Raw genomic sequence first — 21,009 nt, forward strand, 5'->3', positions numbered from 1 at the left:
AGGAAACATTTGACTCCCTGTATATGCTGAAAAGTCATACATTCATCAGGGTGCTCCATTGTTATAGAATCATTTTCAAAATCTAAAATGCCACTTTGTATCTGATATCTCGTGGTGTTCTATTGAAGCACCTGTCCTGAGACCTTTACTGACTAGTCAAGAAGTTGAGAAACTTACTTTTTAAAAAATAAAAGTACATTCTTCAAAAGAGAAAAGATCTGACATGAAAAAAAAGGTCAGCTTAGAAATAATTTGTGGTGCAGTTTAACTTCAGATCTACACTCAAGATATTTTCAAAGAAAAGTCATTAATTTATTTTCTTTGAGATTTATCCTATATGTACACTAAAATATATTATTTCGGTCTCCAGTATTCAGTATATATTAAAATAATTATTCAAGGATGGCTGGGAATATGGCTTAGTGGTAGAGTGCTTGCAAAAGGCCCCAGTACTACACATAAAAAATTGTACCTAAGGGAAATGGATTTTTTTTCTTTTTCAAACAAAGTAACTCCTGGAAAAAGCAAACTACACTGATTGTTATTCTATTTGTACTATTTTTCACATTGTACTAATTAAGTGAAGTTATCTTATCACATGTATTCTAATTTTAGGTATAAAATACATGATGATTATTATTTAGTACACCTTGATGAAAGATCTTTTAATTGAATATTATACTCCAATAATTATCACTTCTTAGGTTTTCAGTAGTAGTCTTCTATGGAGGCACTTTTAAACAAATCAGTTATCTCTGAGCCTTAACAGTAGAATAATAGTTTTATAAAAATGCTTTTCCAAATCCCCTACTGTATTTATTTTTAAATTTTGACATTCAAGTTTATCTTGGACACCAGAACCATGAATTCAGTCATATGAGTCAGAGAAAAATCTGACTCAGTTACATATGTAGCATCTTTAAAAGAAGCCAGAAACTACACATAAAGTCAGCCTTACTTATTTTGTGTGGGTTTTCAGAATCTCACCATGAGAATTCTAGCTTTGCATGAGACAGGTGACAAGAGGAAGTGGAAAAAAGTGCATTGAAGATGATGGGACACAGGATCTGCCAGTATCTGCTAAAATATGTGAAAATCATTTTTTACATAAAACTGCAAACCAACATATAATTTATAAGTTTAACATACTTTGCAGCTGTACATGCATTAGATATCTGGAGTCTTCTCTTTGGCAGGAACATTCTTTATGTTTCTTATTGCCTTTTATGTCTTATAATTTATTTTGCTTAAGAAAGGAAAAAAAGTGCTGCCGTTCTTTGTAGAACTTTTCTTTTTTTCCCTGATACAACATAATCATTTTTCAGATAAACTTCAATGGTTTCTATTTTGCTGTAGCACAAAATTAGCTTTCTCTAAATTAGAAAGACAAATATTTTGGATCATTCTGAGCTATTTGGAAAAATATAAACACATTCTCAAAAAAAAAAAAAAAAAAAACAAACAAAAAAAAAAAAAACGCTGTCTTCAATGTTACCAAAACTCTTGATTCTATGTATAGTTGTCAGCTGCATAATGGAATTATCATTGATTGAGTGCAATTTAAACAGATCACACCATAATCTTCTCTACAAGGTTTCTCGTGAACAAAGCATTACAAAAAGGTTTAATATGAATTATTCACTATTTAGTATCTCTTTGTGCTCACTGTGCAGCAAAGTGAATTATACAGGTGGCATTTGTCAATAACATTCTGTCAGAAAGAAGTACTAAAAATATGACAAAGAAGTATGTTGAGTAATCATGGTTTTAATGTTGAAACCAGTTCTAGTTCCTAAATCATATATGGAAAAATAGCATAGGAACTTTCTAGACAGAGATGGGTAGATTGAAAGTAATGTGATAGGATCTCTATGTCTCCGTTGAAATGATCTTTCGCTTCTTGTATTTTCTCTTGGATTTTATTTCTTAAGACCATTTCACTCCAGTCAGAGTGGCAATTATCAAGAATACAAATACTAATTAATGTTGGCAAGGATGTGGGGGAAAGAGTTTACTCATACATTGTTGATGGGCCTGCAAATTGGTGCAACCACTCTGGAAAGCAGTATGGAGTTTCCTCAGAAAACATGGAATAGAACCACCATTAGACCCAGTTATACACCACTCCTTGGCTTCTACCCAAAGGACTTAAAATCAGCATACCATAGTAACACAGCCACATCAATGTTTTAGCAGCTCAATTCACAATAGCTAGATTGTGGAACCAACCTAGAAGACCTTCAGTAGATGACTGGATAAAGGAACTGGTATATATACACAATGGAATATTGTTCAGCCACAAAGAAGAATAAAATTATGGCATTTGCAGATAAATGGATGTAGATGGAGAATATTATGCTAAGTGAAATAAGTTTTTCCCCAAGAAACTAAAGGTCAAATGTTTTCTCTGATAAGTGGATGATAATACATAACAGGGGAGGGAGGTGGGGAGGGAAGAATGGGAGGAACATTGGATTGTTTAGAGGGAGCTGAGTGGTGGGGAGTGGGTGGGGGAATGAAAGATAATAGAATGAGACAAACATCATTACCCTATGTGCATGTATGTTTACACAAATGGTGTGACTCTATATTTTATATAACCAGAGAAATGAGAAGTTGTACCCCTTTTGTATACAATTAAAAAATAAATAAATAAAAGAAGTGCTTTGGATTAGACAAAGGGGGAAGAAGGGAAGAGTGGGGGAAATGAATAGGAAAGACAGTAGAAAGAAACAGACATAACTTTTCTATGCTCTTATATGAATACATGACCCATGTAACTCTACATCATTTTGAACCATGAGAATGAAAATTGTAATGGGTGACACCCTACTGTCTAAAAACAACAAATAAAAAAATAATAAAAATTTAGAAGAAAGTAATGCTATAATAATCTTAGAATTAAGTGGAATTTTCTCAATAAAATGAAGAAGAAATTGATGGAGGGTTCAGTATTAACACACAGGGTCTGAGATAGCATCTATTTGCATTAGTGGAAAAGTTTCATCTGTGTCACTTTCTCTCTGTCTTTAATTACCTTTTGAAATATCTCTTTCATTAGTCACTCCAAGAATAGAGAAGGCCATGGCAAAGCAATTGAAGAGAACTTTAAATATTTTTCACATTAGCCCAACTCTTTCCTATAAACCAAATGTAAGAATGTATAAGTTAGAGTCACTGTGAGTGGGAAAGGGTGGATGGTAGGTGACTTTGAATGAACCATCATTTGACCTCTGTACAAAACAGAAAGGTCATGAGTAGGAGCACTAGAATTGCTTGTTGGTAATAGTACTGAAATCAACAAAGTTGGTAATGAATGCATTAGAGAAATAAGTATGAAATTTATTTTTAATGCAATGCAACTAAATGATAATAATAATATGAAATGACTGATAATCTTAAATGTGCTTTGAAGTATACATATATGTATATGTATATGTATATGTATGTATATGTATATATATGTATATGTATATATGTATATGTATATATATGTATATATATACATACTTTTTTGTTTTTACTACTTATAATCTTAAATGATAATCTTATAATCTTAATGATAATTAAGACTGATAATCTTAAATGTGCTTTGAAGTATATATGTGTATACGTATATATGTATATGTATATATATGTATATGTATATGTATATATATATATATACACACACACACATACTTTTTTGTTTTTACTTCTTATATTCTTTTCCTTACCCTTGTCGGTACTACCTGATTATTTTCTTCATTAGAACTTGCATGGCCTTTTTGATTTCAGTAGTATTCTTTTTAGTAGTTTTTCATTTTTAATTTAGATACATTTTGAAGTGGATGAAGAGAGTCAAAAAATAAACATCAATATTTATTTGTAAACAGAACACTGGTGAAAAACTATGAAAAAATTCACCACAAAATCCAAATTTCTCCTCCATAATTAGGCTTTGTTAGTGTGTTTTTTCTTTCCAATTTTCTTGCACTCAAAGAGTGTCCATATTTTAATAAGCAACTAAAACCCTGACAAAATACTATTTAATATTCTTGGAACACTTCATTTTTGATAATTTGTTTTTGCTTTTAAAAAATCAGTAGTAATAGGCAAATGATCTAAATTTTTCTCAGATAGGATTATTTACATGTATATCTATATTATTATATCTATATAATATCTTATATAGATATATTATAATTATAATATATAACTATATTATTTACATGTATATCTCTATCCTCCTACACATATGTGAATATATATATATTTATAAATATATGTATATATACACACATTATGGCTTTTTTTTCACAAGGCTATTTTGCTAAGATAAAGAATTTCCCCTGGAAATCTGGCATACACAAGATTTAAAGTGCTTAAAAAAATCAGTTTATGGGTTTGTATTAATAAAAATTTTATACTACATACATATATGAAACATGTCTTCATATTCAGCATTATATATGCTATTCAAGTAAAAAAAACTCAAATTAAGCTGTGCCCTACATAACATCAAAACAATTGTTCGAAAGTTGATTATGTAGTGAATTGGATATTTGATATAGTTAATTTTTAAAAAATAGCTTGACACTTTTTGTTTGTTCAATTGACTAAATCCAACTCATTGTTACATCATATTGATGAAACAATGTATCATCTTGATTGCCATTAATCATACTGATGTCAACCATGAAACAATGGATTCTCCATTCACAGTGGCTTTCGGAATGGAAACTTGCTAGATCAATTTCATGTCAAATGAATATGACAAAACTTTTCAGTATATTAGATATCTTATGCCATACCTAATTATTACAACTAAATAGGTAATATTAGGTGGAAAAATATTGATGGGGAAAAGATGATGGGGCTAAGTTTTATGTTAAAATATTAAAAGAATGATCATGTATACATTTATCTTCCACATAATAAAACAAGTTATGTAAATTACAAGCAGAAACAGAAAGTTGTAATTTAGAAACATTTTAATGCACAGAGTAGTAAACTTGACAGAACAAAATTTACCTAATAGAAAATTTATATGATGTTGATTTCAGTAGTAATGATTGTGAGGACTTGATAACTATTTCCACCTCTCACTTTCTCCGTCTGAACGTAGGAAACATACAATAAAGCAAGGCATTTTTCTCTGGCAGTTAGGGCAGTCCGATGAGTTAAGGCTTATGAAATCACTTTAGTAATGGTAAAACAGAGTATAAACATGGCAATTATTATTAAGGATGTCAGATTATGTTGTTGCAGATATGGCCCCATTGCTTTATTGAAGAAAATGAGTGCTAAATATTCTTAAAGTTTTGTTAAAGCTGCAAAGAGCTGCTAAATTGGAGAGAAAGAGAAAACTTTGCAACCTGTCCTAGAAAATTGCTGTGATTTGAAACAATATTTAAAGAATGGATAACATAATCTAATAAGTAAATTAGTCTAATAGAGGATTCACATTACTACATAATTATTTGGAGTAAAAGTAAATCAAGTATTCAAGAGATTGTAAAATTGGAGTATTCATAAACTATACCAAAATGCTATTTATCTATCATCACTTCACATTTAATAATTAAGAAATAAAAATTTTATTGGCTAAAAATGCTGCCTTCTTTTAATGTAGTAGTATATTTGAATCTTTTGCTGGTAGTGTGAAAGTATTTGTACTATTTCTAGTGTTTATTTTTGGTAAATTTTATTTTATTTTTCACTGATTACCTTTTCAGACAACTGTCTGTTTTATTTCAACCCTTTGCAAACAAAAAAGCACATTTAAAATAATTCATAGCTTAGTATTCTTCTATTATTTGCTAATCATCCTCATTATAAAATAAAACCATGTCTTTGTATATTTTATTTCATGTAGATTGCATCTATTCATTTGAATATGGGAATAATGTTCTACAATGCTAAACATCAGTTAAGATCCTATACAAAAGCAGAAAAGATGAAATAAAATAGGGTATTTTGAAAAAACTAGAGAAACCTAAGGGACATTATAGTTATCAAGGTTATGTCAGTTAAGAGCCACAGTCCCTACTATTATTTTATTTCTGAGCTATACGATGAGATAAATCCACAATATGATTCTTCATTTCAATAAACTGCTTTGAGATTACATAGTGCCAGAGATTTTATCCCAGATATGTCAAAATAACATATCATGATCTCTTTGTCAAATATGAAAATCACATGTTACTTGGTAATAATGAGGAATAAAGAACCCTCTGTAGATTGAATTTGGGATTAAATTTCAGGAAGAATAAACACTGCAGAAGGATAAAATCTGGCTTCTTTTACCCAGGAGATAGAAGAACTCTATAATAAAAATTAAGGAAACACTGAAGAAAGAAATCAAAGAAAACCTAGAGGATGGAAAGCATTCCATGTTTTTGGATAGGCAGAATTAATATTGTCAAAATGGCCATACTACAAATGCAATATACAGATTCAATGCAACCCCATCAAAATACCAATTACGGAATGATTAAAAAAAAAAAATTCTTAAAGTTGTTTGGAAGAATAAGAAATCTAGAATAGCCAAAGCAATACTAAACAAGAAAAGTGAAGCAGGAGACATCTGAAATTATACTACAGAGCTGTTTTACAAAAACAAGATGGTATTGACAACAAAATAGACATGAAGACCAATGGATTAGAAGACAGAAAGATGCACCCACAAACCTATAACCATATAATCTTTGACAAAGTTGCCAAAAATACATCTTAGAGAAAAGAGAACTTTTAAAAAAAATGGTGCTGAGGAAACTGAATAGCTATATGTAGAATGAAATTTGCCCCCTATTTAACCCTGCACAAAACTCAAATTAAAATGGATCAAAGACTAAGAAATTAGACCAGAAACCTTACAGCTTCTAGAAGAAAACAGGGTCAATACTCCATCATGTAAGTGCAACCACAGACTTCCCTAACAAGATCCCCAAAGCACAAGAAATAAAACCAACCATCAATAAATGCAATCCCATTAAACTAAAATGCTTCTGAACAACGAAGAAAATGATTGAAATCATGAAGAGAGAGCATACAGAATGGAAGAAACTCTTTGACAACTATTCCTCTGGTGGAGGATTAATATCCAGTACATAAAAAGAACTCAGATAACTTACACCAAAACAAAATAAAACAAAAACTAGTAACCTAAATCAATAAATGGGCAAAAGAAATAAACAGAAGTTTCTCAACAGAAGAAACACAAAAGGTCAATAAATACATGAAAAATGTTCAACATAGCTAGTAATCAGGGAAATGCAAATTAAAACTGCACTAAGTATCAATCTCACTCTGATAAAAATGACAAGGATCAAGAAAACAAACTATACTAAATTCCAGTGAGGTTGAGGGGAGGAAGTAACAGTTGTACATTGTTGGTGGAACTCCAGATTAGTACAATCACTCTGGAAAGCAATTTGCAGATTCCTTAAAAAACTAGTCATGGAATCACCATATGACCCAGCTTTCCCACCCCCAGGGTTTGCCTAAAATGAGCATATTACAGTGACACAGCCATATCAATTTTTATAGTAGCACAATTCATAAGAGCTAAATTACGGAATCAACCTAGATGCTTGCTAATGGATGAATTGGTTAAATAATTATGGAGTACACGTATAATGGAGTTCTACTCAGCCATTAAAAGGAATAAACTTATGGCGGTAAGTGGATGGAACTGGAGAATATTATGCTAAATGAAAATAAGTCAAACACAGAAATTCAAAAGTTGAATGTTTTCTCTCTTATGGAAACCCTACAATAAAATAAAGGAAAGGGAAAGGGAAAGAAAGGATAATATAGAGAAAAATGGATAAAGAATTTGTGGTACATATACACAACAAAATATTACTCAGCCATAAAGAAGAATGACTTTATGATACTTTGCCAATAAATGGATGAATCTGGAAACTATCATGCCAAAAATCCAAAGGTCAAATATTTTTTCTGCTAAGTGGAAGCTAAATGACAATAAATGGTGGGAGGGGAAGAAGAGAAGTTCAGTAGATTAAACAAAGGGAAATGAAAGGAAGGGGGCAGGGAATAGGAATAGAAAAGATAGTAGAATAGATCTAACATAATTTTCCCCATGTACATATATGCAAATAACTAAGTGAATCCCACCCATTGTACCCACCCACAAGAATGGGGTCCTAATTAGAATAAGATATATTCCATACTTGAATAATTTTATCAAAGTGGATTCTACTATCACATATAACCAGGGAGAATTAATAAAAAGAAGAAGGGACCAAAAGTGCTATACAGATTCAATGCAATTCCAATTAAAATCCCAATGACGTACCTTACAGAAATAGAGCAAGCAATCATGAAATTCATCTGGAAGAATAAGAAACCCAGACTAGCTAAAGCAATCCTTAGCAGGAAGAATGAAACAGGGGTATTGCAATACCAGAACTTCAACTATACTACAAAGCAATAGTAACAAAAACGGCATTTGGCACCAAAATAGACAGGTAGATCAATGGTACAGAATAGAGGACACGGACACAACCCAAATAAATACAATTTTCTCATACTAGATAAAGGGGCCAAAAATATGCAATGGAGAAAAGATAGCCTCTTCAACAAATGGTGCTGGGAAAACTGGAAATCCATATGCAACAGAATGAAACTAAACCCCTATCTCTCACCCTGCACAAAAATCAACTCACAACGGATCAAGGATCTTGAAATCAGACCAGAGACCCTGCATTTTATAGAAGAAAAAGTAGGTCCAACTCTTCAACTTGTTGGCTTAGGATCAGACTTCCTTAACAGGACTCCCATAGCACAAGAAATAAAAGCAAGAATCAATAACTGGGATAGATTCAAACTAAATATCTTTCTCTCAGCAAAGGAAACTATCAGCAATGCGAAGAGAGAGCCTACAGAGTGGGAGAATATCTTTGCCACTCATACTTCAGATAGAGCACTAATTTCCAGAATATATAAAGAACTCAAAAAACTACACCAAGAATACAAATAACCCAATCAACAAATGGGCTAAGGAAATGAACAGATGCTTCACAGAAGAAGATCTACAAGCAATCAACAGATATATGAAAAAATGTTTCACCATCTTTAGTAATAAAAGAAATGCAAATCAAAACTACCCTAAGATTCCATCTCACCCCAATTAGAATGGCGATTATCAAGAATACAAGCAACAATAGGTGTTGGAGAGGATGTGGGGAAAAAGGTACATTGCTGGTGGGGATGCAAATTAGTGCAGCCACTCTGGAAAGTAGTGTGGAGATTCCTTAGAAAATTGGAATTCACCCACCATTTGACCCAGCTATCCCACTTCCTGGCCTATACGCAAAGGACTTAAAATCAGCATACTACAGAGATACAGCCACATCAATGTTCATAGCTGCTCAATTCACAATAGAAGACTGTGGAACCAACCTAGATGTCCTTCAATTGATGAATGGATAAAGAAACTGTGGTGTATATATATATATATATATATATATATATATATATATACACACAATGAAATATTACTCAGCTATAAAGAATAATAAAATTGTGGCATTTGCAGGCAAATGGATGAAATTGGAGAATATCATGCTAAGTGAGATAAGCCAATCTCAAAAAACCAAAGGACGAATGATCTTGCTGATAAGTGGATGATGACACATAATGCGGGGTAGGAGGGGGGCAAGAATGGAGGAAGGAAGGACTGTATAGAGGGAAAAGACTGGTAGGAGGGGTGGAGGGGAAGGAAAAAATAACAGAATGAATCAAACATCATTGCCCTATGTAAATGTATGATTATGCAAATGGTATGCTGTTACTCCATGTAGAAACAGAAACAACATGTATCCATTTGTTTACAATAAAAATAAATTTAAAAAAAATGAAGAAGGGGCTGTTATGAAAATAGAAGGGAGACCCATAGAATAGAGAGAAAGACCAGGGGGAGGAAGGATGGAGGGAAAAGGGAGGTACTGGTAAAGGAAATTGACCAAATTATGTTATGTGTATGTATGAATATGTAACAACAAAGCCCACCATAATGTATAACTATAGTGAACCATATAAATGCTCTTAAAAATTTTGAACAAAAGTCAATAAAGTAAGGATCAAATACAAATTAATAGACAAGCAAAAGAAGTCGGGAGGAGTAGAGGAAGGAGATAGGGAGTGGGGAGGAAGGGAGGAAAAACTCATGCCTTAATCCATGAAGGTATGTGTTTTCCCAGGATGAACCCAACTACTGGGTATAACCATGAAGCTCTGAAAGGAAAGAAAAGAAAAAAATAAATTAAATTTAAAGAAAAAAGGTAGCTTCTTTTGACTCAACGGTGAACTTCTAGGAGCTTATCCTAAGGAAATTAGGAGGCAAATATATTAAATATATGTGTTAGGATATTCTTTGAAACTTTGTGTGTAAGCAAAAAGTGTTTGAAATAATCAAAATATTCAATATTAAGGAACAAGTATCATAAATAAAATGCAATATGCAACACTTAAAACTCATGAGAACAGAGTGGAGTGGTCAGGCAGTACAGGGTAGAGAGAGAAGGGCAAGGACAAATATTCATATTTTTCAAATGAAAACATTACATGAAAATATACATTGTAATCAATTTCCACTTTACAAATCATCTTGTGCTCTGTGTTTACCAGATATATTATTTTTTAAAAAAGAAGTAGCCTGCTTATTGATAACACTAAAATATCTTTTAGTCATTTGAAAATTTCATGTTTAAAGCATTAATCATAATTCTATCACTCATGGAACAACCAGTTTTAATATCTTTGTATTTAATTTTTCAGGTGTTGGCTAAGGGTGTGAAAATGTATAGATATAATATCTGATCTCTTTACGTCCTTGCAGTTGATGCACTGTATTATAAGTCAATCTGTTTTCAAATACCAACATAATTCCATGTGAAGATCAGGATTCAAACACAAACAGAAATGCAAATGCCAGGATCCTTGCACTTAAAAAGCAGGTGGTGTTTATTGCCTCATGCTTTTTAAGCATCTTTCTATCTTTACTAACAACAAGGTGGGTGGTACTGCAAGCTGCTATATATTTAACACGACTCTTTAACTTTAAAGAGCTTATAATATGTATTTTTTTTTTATGACTAATCCCTAAGGTGATTCACTCTCAACTGCATAAAAACATTCAGTCTTATTTTGAAGAGAAAAAAGCTGCTAGTTTAATCAAGATTGCATTGTTGGCAGGGAACTAAAAGCTAAAAACAGATTTTGTTTTATTTTTAAAAGAAGGTATTGGCAAGATGACAATTTAACAAGAGTGCAGCTGTAGGTGTAGTGACACCACCTTTGAAGCCATGTCTTCACAGAGCAATTGACTTAACTAGTTTGATTCAAAGCGTTTAGATAAGTCAAGCAACCCCATGCCCTATGGAGACAGTGAGGAAATATTATTTGTGTTCTTATTTATAGGTATTTAATAATGATAATAGTTGTTATGCATTATGCAATTTAAATAATGAGCAACATTCTGACCTTCACTTCCAAACAAAATTTTTGAAACCTTGGCACTATTGACATTTTGGATGGGGTACTTCTCTATAATTGATAGTGGGGAGTTATCTTGAATGTAAAATATTTAGCAGTTTTGGCAAATATCTGCATCACCCCAGTAGTGACAATGAAAAATATCTCCAGGTATTGCCAGATGTCCTGTTAAAGGGTAAAATTATCCCTATTAAGAACTTTTGCCATAGACTCTATCAAATAATGTCATTTCTAGGCTTCCGTAAGGTTAAAGAATGTGAAATAACCAAGACCTTTTCTGTATTTTTCTAAGATAATGTGGTAGATTGGTCTTCTTTACAATGATAATGTGTATTAAATCTTAGATTGCCAATTTAGGGAAAAAAATCTTTGCCAGGTCAAAGAACAAATATTCTAGGCTGCTATATTTAGCACTCTTACCCAGATACTTCTTTGTTTTTTTTTTTTTTTTTTTTTTTTTTTTTTTTTTTTTTTTGATCATTTATTATCCAGAGTGTTTTTTGTTTCTGGAAATGATCTGAATAGATGATATCCTCAGAGTTGATAAATACTGGCTCCAGATTAACATAGCTACTAATAACATAAAGTTTTACTAACTGATCATATAAAATTCAAGTGGTTCATTGGCTTCTTCATGAAAAACTGTCTTTTCATTCTTCCTTTAATCACTTCTGTCTATGGAGTCTCAAAATGCCAACTTCAGTTTCACCTATTTGTCACATTTTCATTCTCTTGGCATTTTCATGAAAATCACCTCTAAGCCAACTACTGAAAATAAGTCAAAAATACATATATTAAAAATAAAAATATTCAATAATCCACCCCACTGCACTAAATAAGGACTCTTTGCACACCAGTCGTTGTGTATAATGATCACTCTAATCACTTATTCATCTTTACAGACATCTGTTAATTGTCAGACATGGCCCTTAGCACTGGGGACACTGTGCTAAACACTACCTTCTCTATGCCTAAGAACCCTTGATGGGGAGGAAATTACTTGCCCTGACAATGTGTCTAAATAACCAGAAGATGTTATACCAGGGCACTTGACCAAAAATGTTCTCCAGACTTGGGAATTTCTTGAAGGAATGAAATCTTTCTTTCCCTATAACTGTATTCAAATTTGAATTCTCAAACATAGTAACTACCAAATTAATTTAATTTCCAGATTCTAGACTTTATATACTCTATACAATACAACTCACAAGTCATTTATTCCCTAAGTGTTACTCACAGGTCAAACCCTATTTTTTTCTGTTTTTGTTCTTTTTCCTGTTCTCGAAGACTTCCCCTATGAATATAATTGTCCCAAAATATTATCAAAAATAAATATATTTTCTTCTCAGAAAATGTTACATCTCCACTGGAATTGTCAATTTTGTATTATCATTGGTTTTTGATGACATCCATTAATGTATCATTCTGAAAAGTATTCCTTGGGCCACTTAAGTAGTATTGCTGGCCTGGGGTTTTCCACACCATGATGCCTACCCCCAAAACAGAAATCTCTCCACTAGAAGGTCTTAGAATCAATAAAGTGGATAAAAAGATATTTAGGAAAGACCTGAACTAATAAAAACTACTTAGATCAGGAAAAAGTGTTTTTCAATTGTTGCTACTCAATACCACCTAACTTATAAAGTTCTATAATTTTCACTTCTTAAAACTGGTTAGAAAAAATTAAGTATCTGCATTCAATGTCTCAAATCTGTCTTCATAAAACATTATGAATTCCTTTCTATCTTATAATACCTTATCTTAGAATACTGTCAAATATCAAATTTCTACCTTCTTTTTATTGTTCTAATTCACACAAATGTTGGCTTTTTTGTCTGTGTGACTGGTTAACTGTTTTCTCATTCATTGATGCTAATATTTCTGAGGATGAGTTAAAGCTGCTAAAAAGGAGCAAGAACACCTTGTCAGAGAGACAGCAAATTTTAATTACCAAGGATCTATAAAAACAAAAATAAGATCACAGGATGAACCACTGGAGGAAAACAATTAAACAATGCCTTTATAATGTACAGAAAGATGTTGTTCTACATATGCCCAAATTGTGAGAAGATGTGAATTTGAAAATACCAAGATATTTGTGTAAAGTTTTCTCTTAGAAGTTGGACTTGGGATTTTAAATTGGGGAACTGGAGATTGAGTCTTAAGAGAAATTGAATCTTCTAAAGATTTGAAAACAGACTGGATTTTGTGGTAACTAGTTTATCTTAAGATGCCTGAAAGTATTAATTTCTTGAAGCCAAAAGTCTCACTTGTAATTTTTTTTTAAAAAAATGTTATTATCAATCTAATGAGACTCCCTATTTGATTTCATGATATGATGAAATTCAGTTATAGTGGAAAACAACACATTAATCATTTTTGCTTGTTTTAAGTCCCTCGCTAATTTGGCCTCTGCTTGATAATTTGTCAGTAATAATTAGAAACCAAGGAACATTTTAAATGAAAGAAAAAATTTAAGAGAAAAGATGCAGAAACTGCCAACAACATGTAAACTTATAATACATTTAAAATGCACTCACTGGCTTTAAGTAGACATTCTCCATCAAAAATTACATTTCAATTTACAAAGAGAATTACTGAATAATTTACAAACCAGCTTGAGATGTCTGAGAAATCATGAAATGAAGAGATGCTAGAATGCTGTAACTGATCAGATGTGAACGTTAATTTCAGAATCAATGGCTCTAAGTTCTTCTGTAACCAAGAGCAATAATTCATTTATTAGGAAAATAAAGAATAAAGCCACCCACACTCATTTTACAATACTTCTGAACCAAAGCTCAGAGAAAACCTGGTGATCTATAATTTGTAGATCTCACTATTCTGAGAGCCATGTATCCTTATGAACAGAAACATAAAGGAATTATGTGCGGTAAGGTTGCAAATGATAGATTCATTTTGTACCATGAATTAGTGTCATTTTGAAGGGCAGGTTTAGTGATATGTTGATAGTACCACACATGGCTCTACCTCAAGAGTTTTGTTTATAGCTTGGATATATCATACACTGCAAAATGTGCGATTATCAAACATACACATACGACTAATATTATGAAGGAAAGGAAAGATAAATATGTAAATCAAAAAGATCTCAATAGCCTTACTTGAAAAAGAAAGAGCATTTGGTTGTGTAAAAAAGAACAACTAAACCGATTCAGCATCATTGCTGTGTTGTTTCATAATCGTATATGTAAATCCTTTTATACTCTATTTAAGAGATAGAGCTTAATTTTCCCTGTGAGTTTCAGATATACTCAATATTTGCCTCTGTTCACTGTAGTACAGCAAAAGTGATAGCAAATGGATTCATTATTAGGTCTTTAAAATATCAATGCTTTGGTCTTGGTTACTGGTTGTATCTGGAATCACTTGCTACCATGTCATGAGGCAGGAACTGGAGTTCCACGTGACAAGGAACCTAGGTTATGAGACAACGAAAAGCCAACAAGAGTCTGACACTTGCAAGCAAAACTGTCCAAAGACAAAAACTTAATTGCTGCCTTGTCAGAAACCCTACTATGAAACCTTCCAGAAAGGCTACTGCTTGATTCTTGACCTTCAGAAATTGTGGGATATAAAGAATACTTTTGTTCCTCTATAAACAGTTTTAATAGATGCCATTTTGAGTTGCTTAGTTCTGGGGGTAATTTGATATGCTAATATAACAGGACATATGAATTATCAAATGGGAATGTAGGTGACTTAACATACACTTGCATTGCTTTATTAGACCAAGAATGCATAAGATGATAGTCAGACCTTACTCAGTGTTGAGTCCTGAGTGCCACATAGAACAAGGAAAAGGATATGAACAAATTCAGAGAAATGTTGCTGGAAAGAGTTTGGGATGCTTAGCCCTGGGACAAAATTCTGATGGGCACAGTCGAACTATCAAATGTTTTATCTATTTGAAAGACAAAAATATGTAAAAAGCAATAACACTATTATTGGTCAGCAAGAAATGTACACCTTATTGCTCAAAATTAAGCCCTCCCTGCAACTTCCTAAGAATGGGATGAGTCAGCAGTCAGTCATTTCTGTATATCATTAAAGATGTTCAAAAGTGAGGTGAATGAGGCTGTGTAATAAATATATTTGGGTTAGATAATCCATTAAATCGCTTTCAGTCCTGATATTCTATGATATAATTACAATGACCATGGATTTTCTTAACCTTGTCTCTACACTGGTAATTTCTAGGGATGGTAAAAATATACAGATATCCAAGTTGACCTCAGAACAATTAAATCAGAATGCTGGCTAATAAGGCCTGGTCATCTGTATTCATAAATGTAATATTAACAATATGTCATTTAATGATATATAGACATGTATCATTACATATGAATAAATTTATTATATCTATTGTATTCATTATATTCACTCATTCATTTGTCTACTAAATCAATTTATGTATACACACATGTGCAAAGAAATGTTCATCAAAATATTTGTCCAAGGTTATTCAAACAGTAGTTGGAGCAGCAGTTATTTGGAACAGGCATTCTGGCTGCAGAGCATTTGCTTTTGACCATTATATTAGAGTTATTCATGAATGACATGGCAATATTATTTCATTTAAGAGTTTCTTATCTTTTTCTTCATCTATCTGCAAAGATAAATCTGCTTTAATCCAATAACTTTCTTGGCATTTCTACTTCCTGAAGAAGAAGGACTATTGCTTCCTAGGAGAGCAGCTGGATCAATTTCAGAAATAAAGGAATGGAAAGAAGAGGTAGAAAAGACAGAGGACAAGGGTCAAGTCTGAAGAGTGAGGACTCCAGCTTTGGGGTGTAAAGGAATTAAAGAGAAAGGAAAAAGATGCTACAAAGCATCAACGATTATTACTAGGGTCTTTTTAATGAAAGGATTCAAACATAAATTTTTATTCCTCTATTTATCAACTTCTCTTGATGGTGACTTTCCTGACAATATGTATCTTATCTTGGTTTCTGTCAAAGACTCAATAACTCAAATATGTACTTATTACATACATTATAATAGATATATACAAGGTACAATATATAATATTATATATATGATGATTTAGCTCGGGTAACCAATATGTCTAGAACAATATAATGATCACTTATTCTTTAAAAAGTTTTGAAATTATCAACTACTCGTCATAGAAAAAGTAAATAAAATCACAAATGCTTAGCCTAGAAGAAAGAGTGGATGAAAGATTCTCTTTTAGCATATCATTATCATATTACTGCTATTTTCAGTGACAGTTAAGTCCCCAATTCCAAAGTGTGAAAATTCAATTTTTAATGCATTGCACTTGAGTATAAAACTAATTTTTACTTTTGCCCTTTATTATGTGAAAATTTAAAAAAAAGAAAAAAATTCTAAACCTAATTTTAAAAATTAAGATTGAGGTCATTTTTTTTAAAAGTAGTTCATTATTCATTAACTTGTGAACATAGTTTTGGTATTGTTACATAATTATTGGGCATTTATATGGCACTTTTTATAAGGAGACTAAATTAATATGTATTTTACAAGCATTTAGTAGCTATTCTGAGAAATGAATGAGTCATTTAAAGTTGCAAAGAATAAACCAGAAACATTACTGCTATTGTTTCATTGGATGGTAGTGCTATTATTACTGTCATGAATAATAATGATTCATAGAGCAGTACACACATTTCCATCTCAAAATGAGAGCTTATAACCACTTATCATCAACATGTAGTGTATCTATCTTCAAAAGCAACTTTAGAAATAGCTGTGTCTGGAAGATTCATTTGTGGCTTATATATGATTGGCAGAACTTTTGAAATACAAGTCCCATTCCTTGTAGGGTATTTGTGACAAGGTGCCACAAACTGAATACGTGGAATCTTATGGTCATTTCTGAATACACAGAATCTGAGTTCAATTCCACTTAGGTTATATAGATATGGATGTAAAGGGATGTAAGGTCATTGTGGCTGACTTGGAGCATAAAAAGCAGAGACTTCAAAGAGTTATTTTCAATTGAAAGTGACACACAATAATAAGAAAACAATTCTAGGCAAAATGACTGGAAGCACAAGAGAAACATAAAAGAAGAGAAAAAGGAAAAATAATATTTGATATTTGGAGGGTATAGAGACATTTATTCTTCATGTGGAATGGGAGTATTGGAAAAGAGATTTTGAAAATTACCAGAAAGTTAATAAATGAGTCTATTTAGTTTGGGACTACTGATATAGAAAGAGCCTAAATGCACATCAAAATAATCAGTATTTGTGTTAGTTTATTATTAAATTCTTTGAAAATGAACTTAAAATATAGCAACTACAGTTACTGAAAACATATTGTATATTTCAAAATAGCTGAATGAAATAATTTAAATGTTCTCATAAGAAATTATAAATATTTCAGGTAATGGTTGTGCTAATTAGTCTCATTTGATCATTTCACAAGGTATACATGTATTAAAACATCACATTTTATCCCACAAATACATACAATTATTTGTCAATTAAAAATAAAATAAGAATTTTTAAAAATTGGGCATGTGATACAATTTGCTGGACAATCCGAAATAGACAAGGATTCAAGTAAATAAGAATAAATAAATTTCATAGAATTTGTGCAGGTATGCAAATGGATATAAATTTTCATCATAAAGTCTTAGGTTGATGAAACCATGCCCATATGCTTAGTTTTTTTTTTAAATTTAGGTCTCTTAATCTGACAAGAAATGTTTATGTCCCATCTGGGTATAAGAAGCAATGTCTAGAAAACATTATTTACAAGTATGGAGTATTGGGATTCCTGGGACATTTTATGGCTTTTGTAGATGAGACACAATTATCTAAAACTCAGAGCTTTCTTTTCTTTCTTTGTTTTTCTTTTTAATCTAGGATTTTGGTGCACCATAACCAACATGTACAGTATTCCTCTAGAAACGGATCCTTTGTTAAGTTGATGCTAAGTTGTTGACAATCTAGTGCTTCTAAGAATTTCTCAAAATAATCTAGATCAAAAACATCTATCTATAAACATTGATGTGGCTGTTACTGTAGTTTGCTGATTTTAGGTCCTTTGGGTATAAACCAAGGAGTGGGATAATTGGGTCAAAAGGCGGGTCCTTTCTAAGTTTTCTTAGGATTCTCCATACTGCTTTCCAGAGTGGCTGCACCAATTTGCAACTCCACCACCAATGTAAAAGTGTGTCTTTTTCCCCAAATCCATGCCAACATCTATTATCGTTTGTGTTCCTGATAAAAGCCATTCTAATTGGAGTAAGATGAAATCTTAGAGTTGTTTTAATTTGCATTTCTCTAATTACTAGAGATGTTGAACACTTTTTCATATATTTATTAATTGCCTGTGTGTCTTCTTTTGTAAAGTGTCTGTCCATTTATCGATTGGGTTCTTTGTATTTTGTATGTAAGTTCTTTATAAATTTTGGAGATAGTCCTATCTTTCATTCCACTTCCTTCAGCAATCCTAATGTTCAAAGTGCAGGCCAATTGTGAGTTTTTCAAATGAATCTTTGTTTTGGATGTCTACCAACAATTAGTTAGAGGTGACAGGGTTGACTTGTTTCTTAGTTTGAAGACAACTCATTAACTTAAGTGTAGCTCAGTTCTTCTAAGATTAAAAACAAAATTTTAGTAACCCTGTACTGCTAAATACTGATTGATTGTAAAATTAGTGATGATGGATTTCAACTAAATTGCATACATCAAAATGACACGTGAAGAATTTATGCCATTCTAATATCCTTATCTCGTTTTTGTTTTGTTTTGTTTTGTTTTTTAACCTATTATGAACACACATTTATTTTGCTGTCTGTCAGTTGTTTCTACCGTTTTCTTCTGGTCCTGTTTCTGTGTGTGTGAATTATCTCACCTTTCCTCTAGATCTCTCAATTCCTCTCTGTCACAGAGTCCTCTTTCCACTGTTTTAGTCAATAACCTTCTGTTAAAAAACAGAGGCACACTTCAATCTAAACTGAGATATGCCACTACATTCACAGATTCAAAATACGAAAAAAGAGCCAGTCACCCAAGGATCTAGTATAAGGATTCAAGACTCCTTAGGAATCAGGCAGAGACCTTTCTCCTCTCTCACCTCTGCTTGTGTCTATAGGCTTGCTTCAGTTTGTTTCTTTTTCTCTCCTCTCTCACTCTTCTCCCTCATCTGTCCTTCTTCTCTCCCTCAACCTTCAACTGGCTAAACTGTTTTCAGTACTTTATTAGGCACATAGATAAAATGGGCCAGATGTAAATTTTCTAATTAATAAAACTCCATTGCAGTCATAGATGTTAACTAGTCGTCTCATCCCCATTTCAAATTTGTCAAGGACATAATCAACCTCTGCTTGAAACAGGTATCTCCTTTGACCTGATCAAAAAAAATTAGGAGGCAATGCCTTGAAATGAGAATGCACTTGCAAAGGTTCACTTGGATAAGTGTTGGATCTGTGCTGAGCCTGGCAGAATTCCCCGCTTCTTTGCCTTTGTAACTCTCTTGTCTTCTTTTTCTATCACTGCAGGGGCCATTGGTTGATTTTCAAATATGCCAAAATCTGTTCTTACCTTGGGGCCTCTGTTCTGGCTGGTCCTACTGCCTGGAATCCTCTCCAAATGATGTTTGCCAACATAGATTTGTTACTCAGATCTTGGCAGAAATATCACCTTTTAGCAAAACCTTCTTTAGGTTGGCTAACCAAACTAAAATAGCCACCTTACTACTTGACATAACCTTATCCTATTTTAGTTATTTGCATAGTACTTACAGTTAGCTCCATTTAAAAATGTTTTCTTTGTTTTAATTTCTATTTGTGACTTGCATGTAAGTCAAGCACAAGAACCTTATCAAGTCTTCTTCTCTACTGCACTCCTAATGAATTGCATAGGGCCTGACATGTAGTAGGTGCTAAATTAATATTTATGACAGAAATTAATTGATATGATAGTTAAGCCTTCAATACATTGGCCTTGTCAATGTATTCTCAATTTTTGAAGTAGATTAATCAGATAAATTTGTGTGAAGCTTGAAGTGACATCTTTTTGATAAGAATTATGAGAATATAAATAAATTCAAATGGTATATTACTGTGAGCAGCAACTCCTAAATTCTGGTCATCTTTATCTGTTCATGGATTTAGAGTATTGTATAATCAAACAATAACAACAAAAAGTTAAAATAATGTTTTGGTGTCTATCATTTTATTGTTATAGTAAAAAGGTACATAAATTACACCCTCATGACAAGATATTTTGGAAGTAGAGAAACAGTTTTCATATTTTTCAGCATCTATCCCCTACTCATTTTTCCTTTCTTGTACAAATTAAACTCCTGGTGAGAACACATTTCCACACTTATCTATATCCACGCATCTAAAATTGTGTCAGAATTTTTAATACTTCTTTTCCATGTTATTGGAACCTCTGCCCTACTTACTAGCTAATCCCAGAACAAGTATTTTTCAATAAAGAAAACTTTAAAGAGTAACAAAAATCTCACATTATGTGCCAG

This window comes from Sciurus vulgaris (assembly GCF_902686455.1).
Source record: "Sciurus vulgaris genome assembly, chromosome: 4".
In the NCBI taxonomy this organism is placed as follows: domain Eukaryota; kingdom Metazoa; phylum Chordata; class Mammalia; order Rodentia; family Sciuridae; genus Sciurus; species Sciurus vulgaris.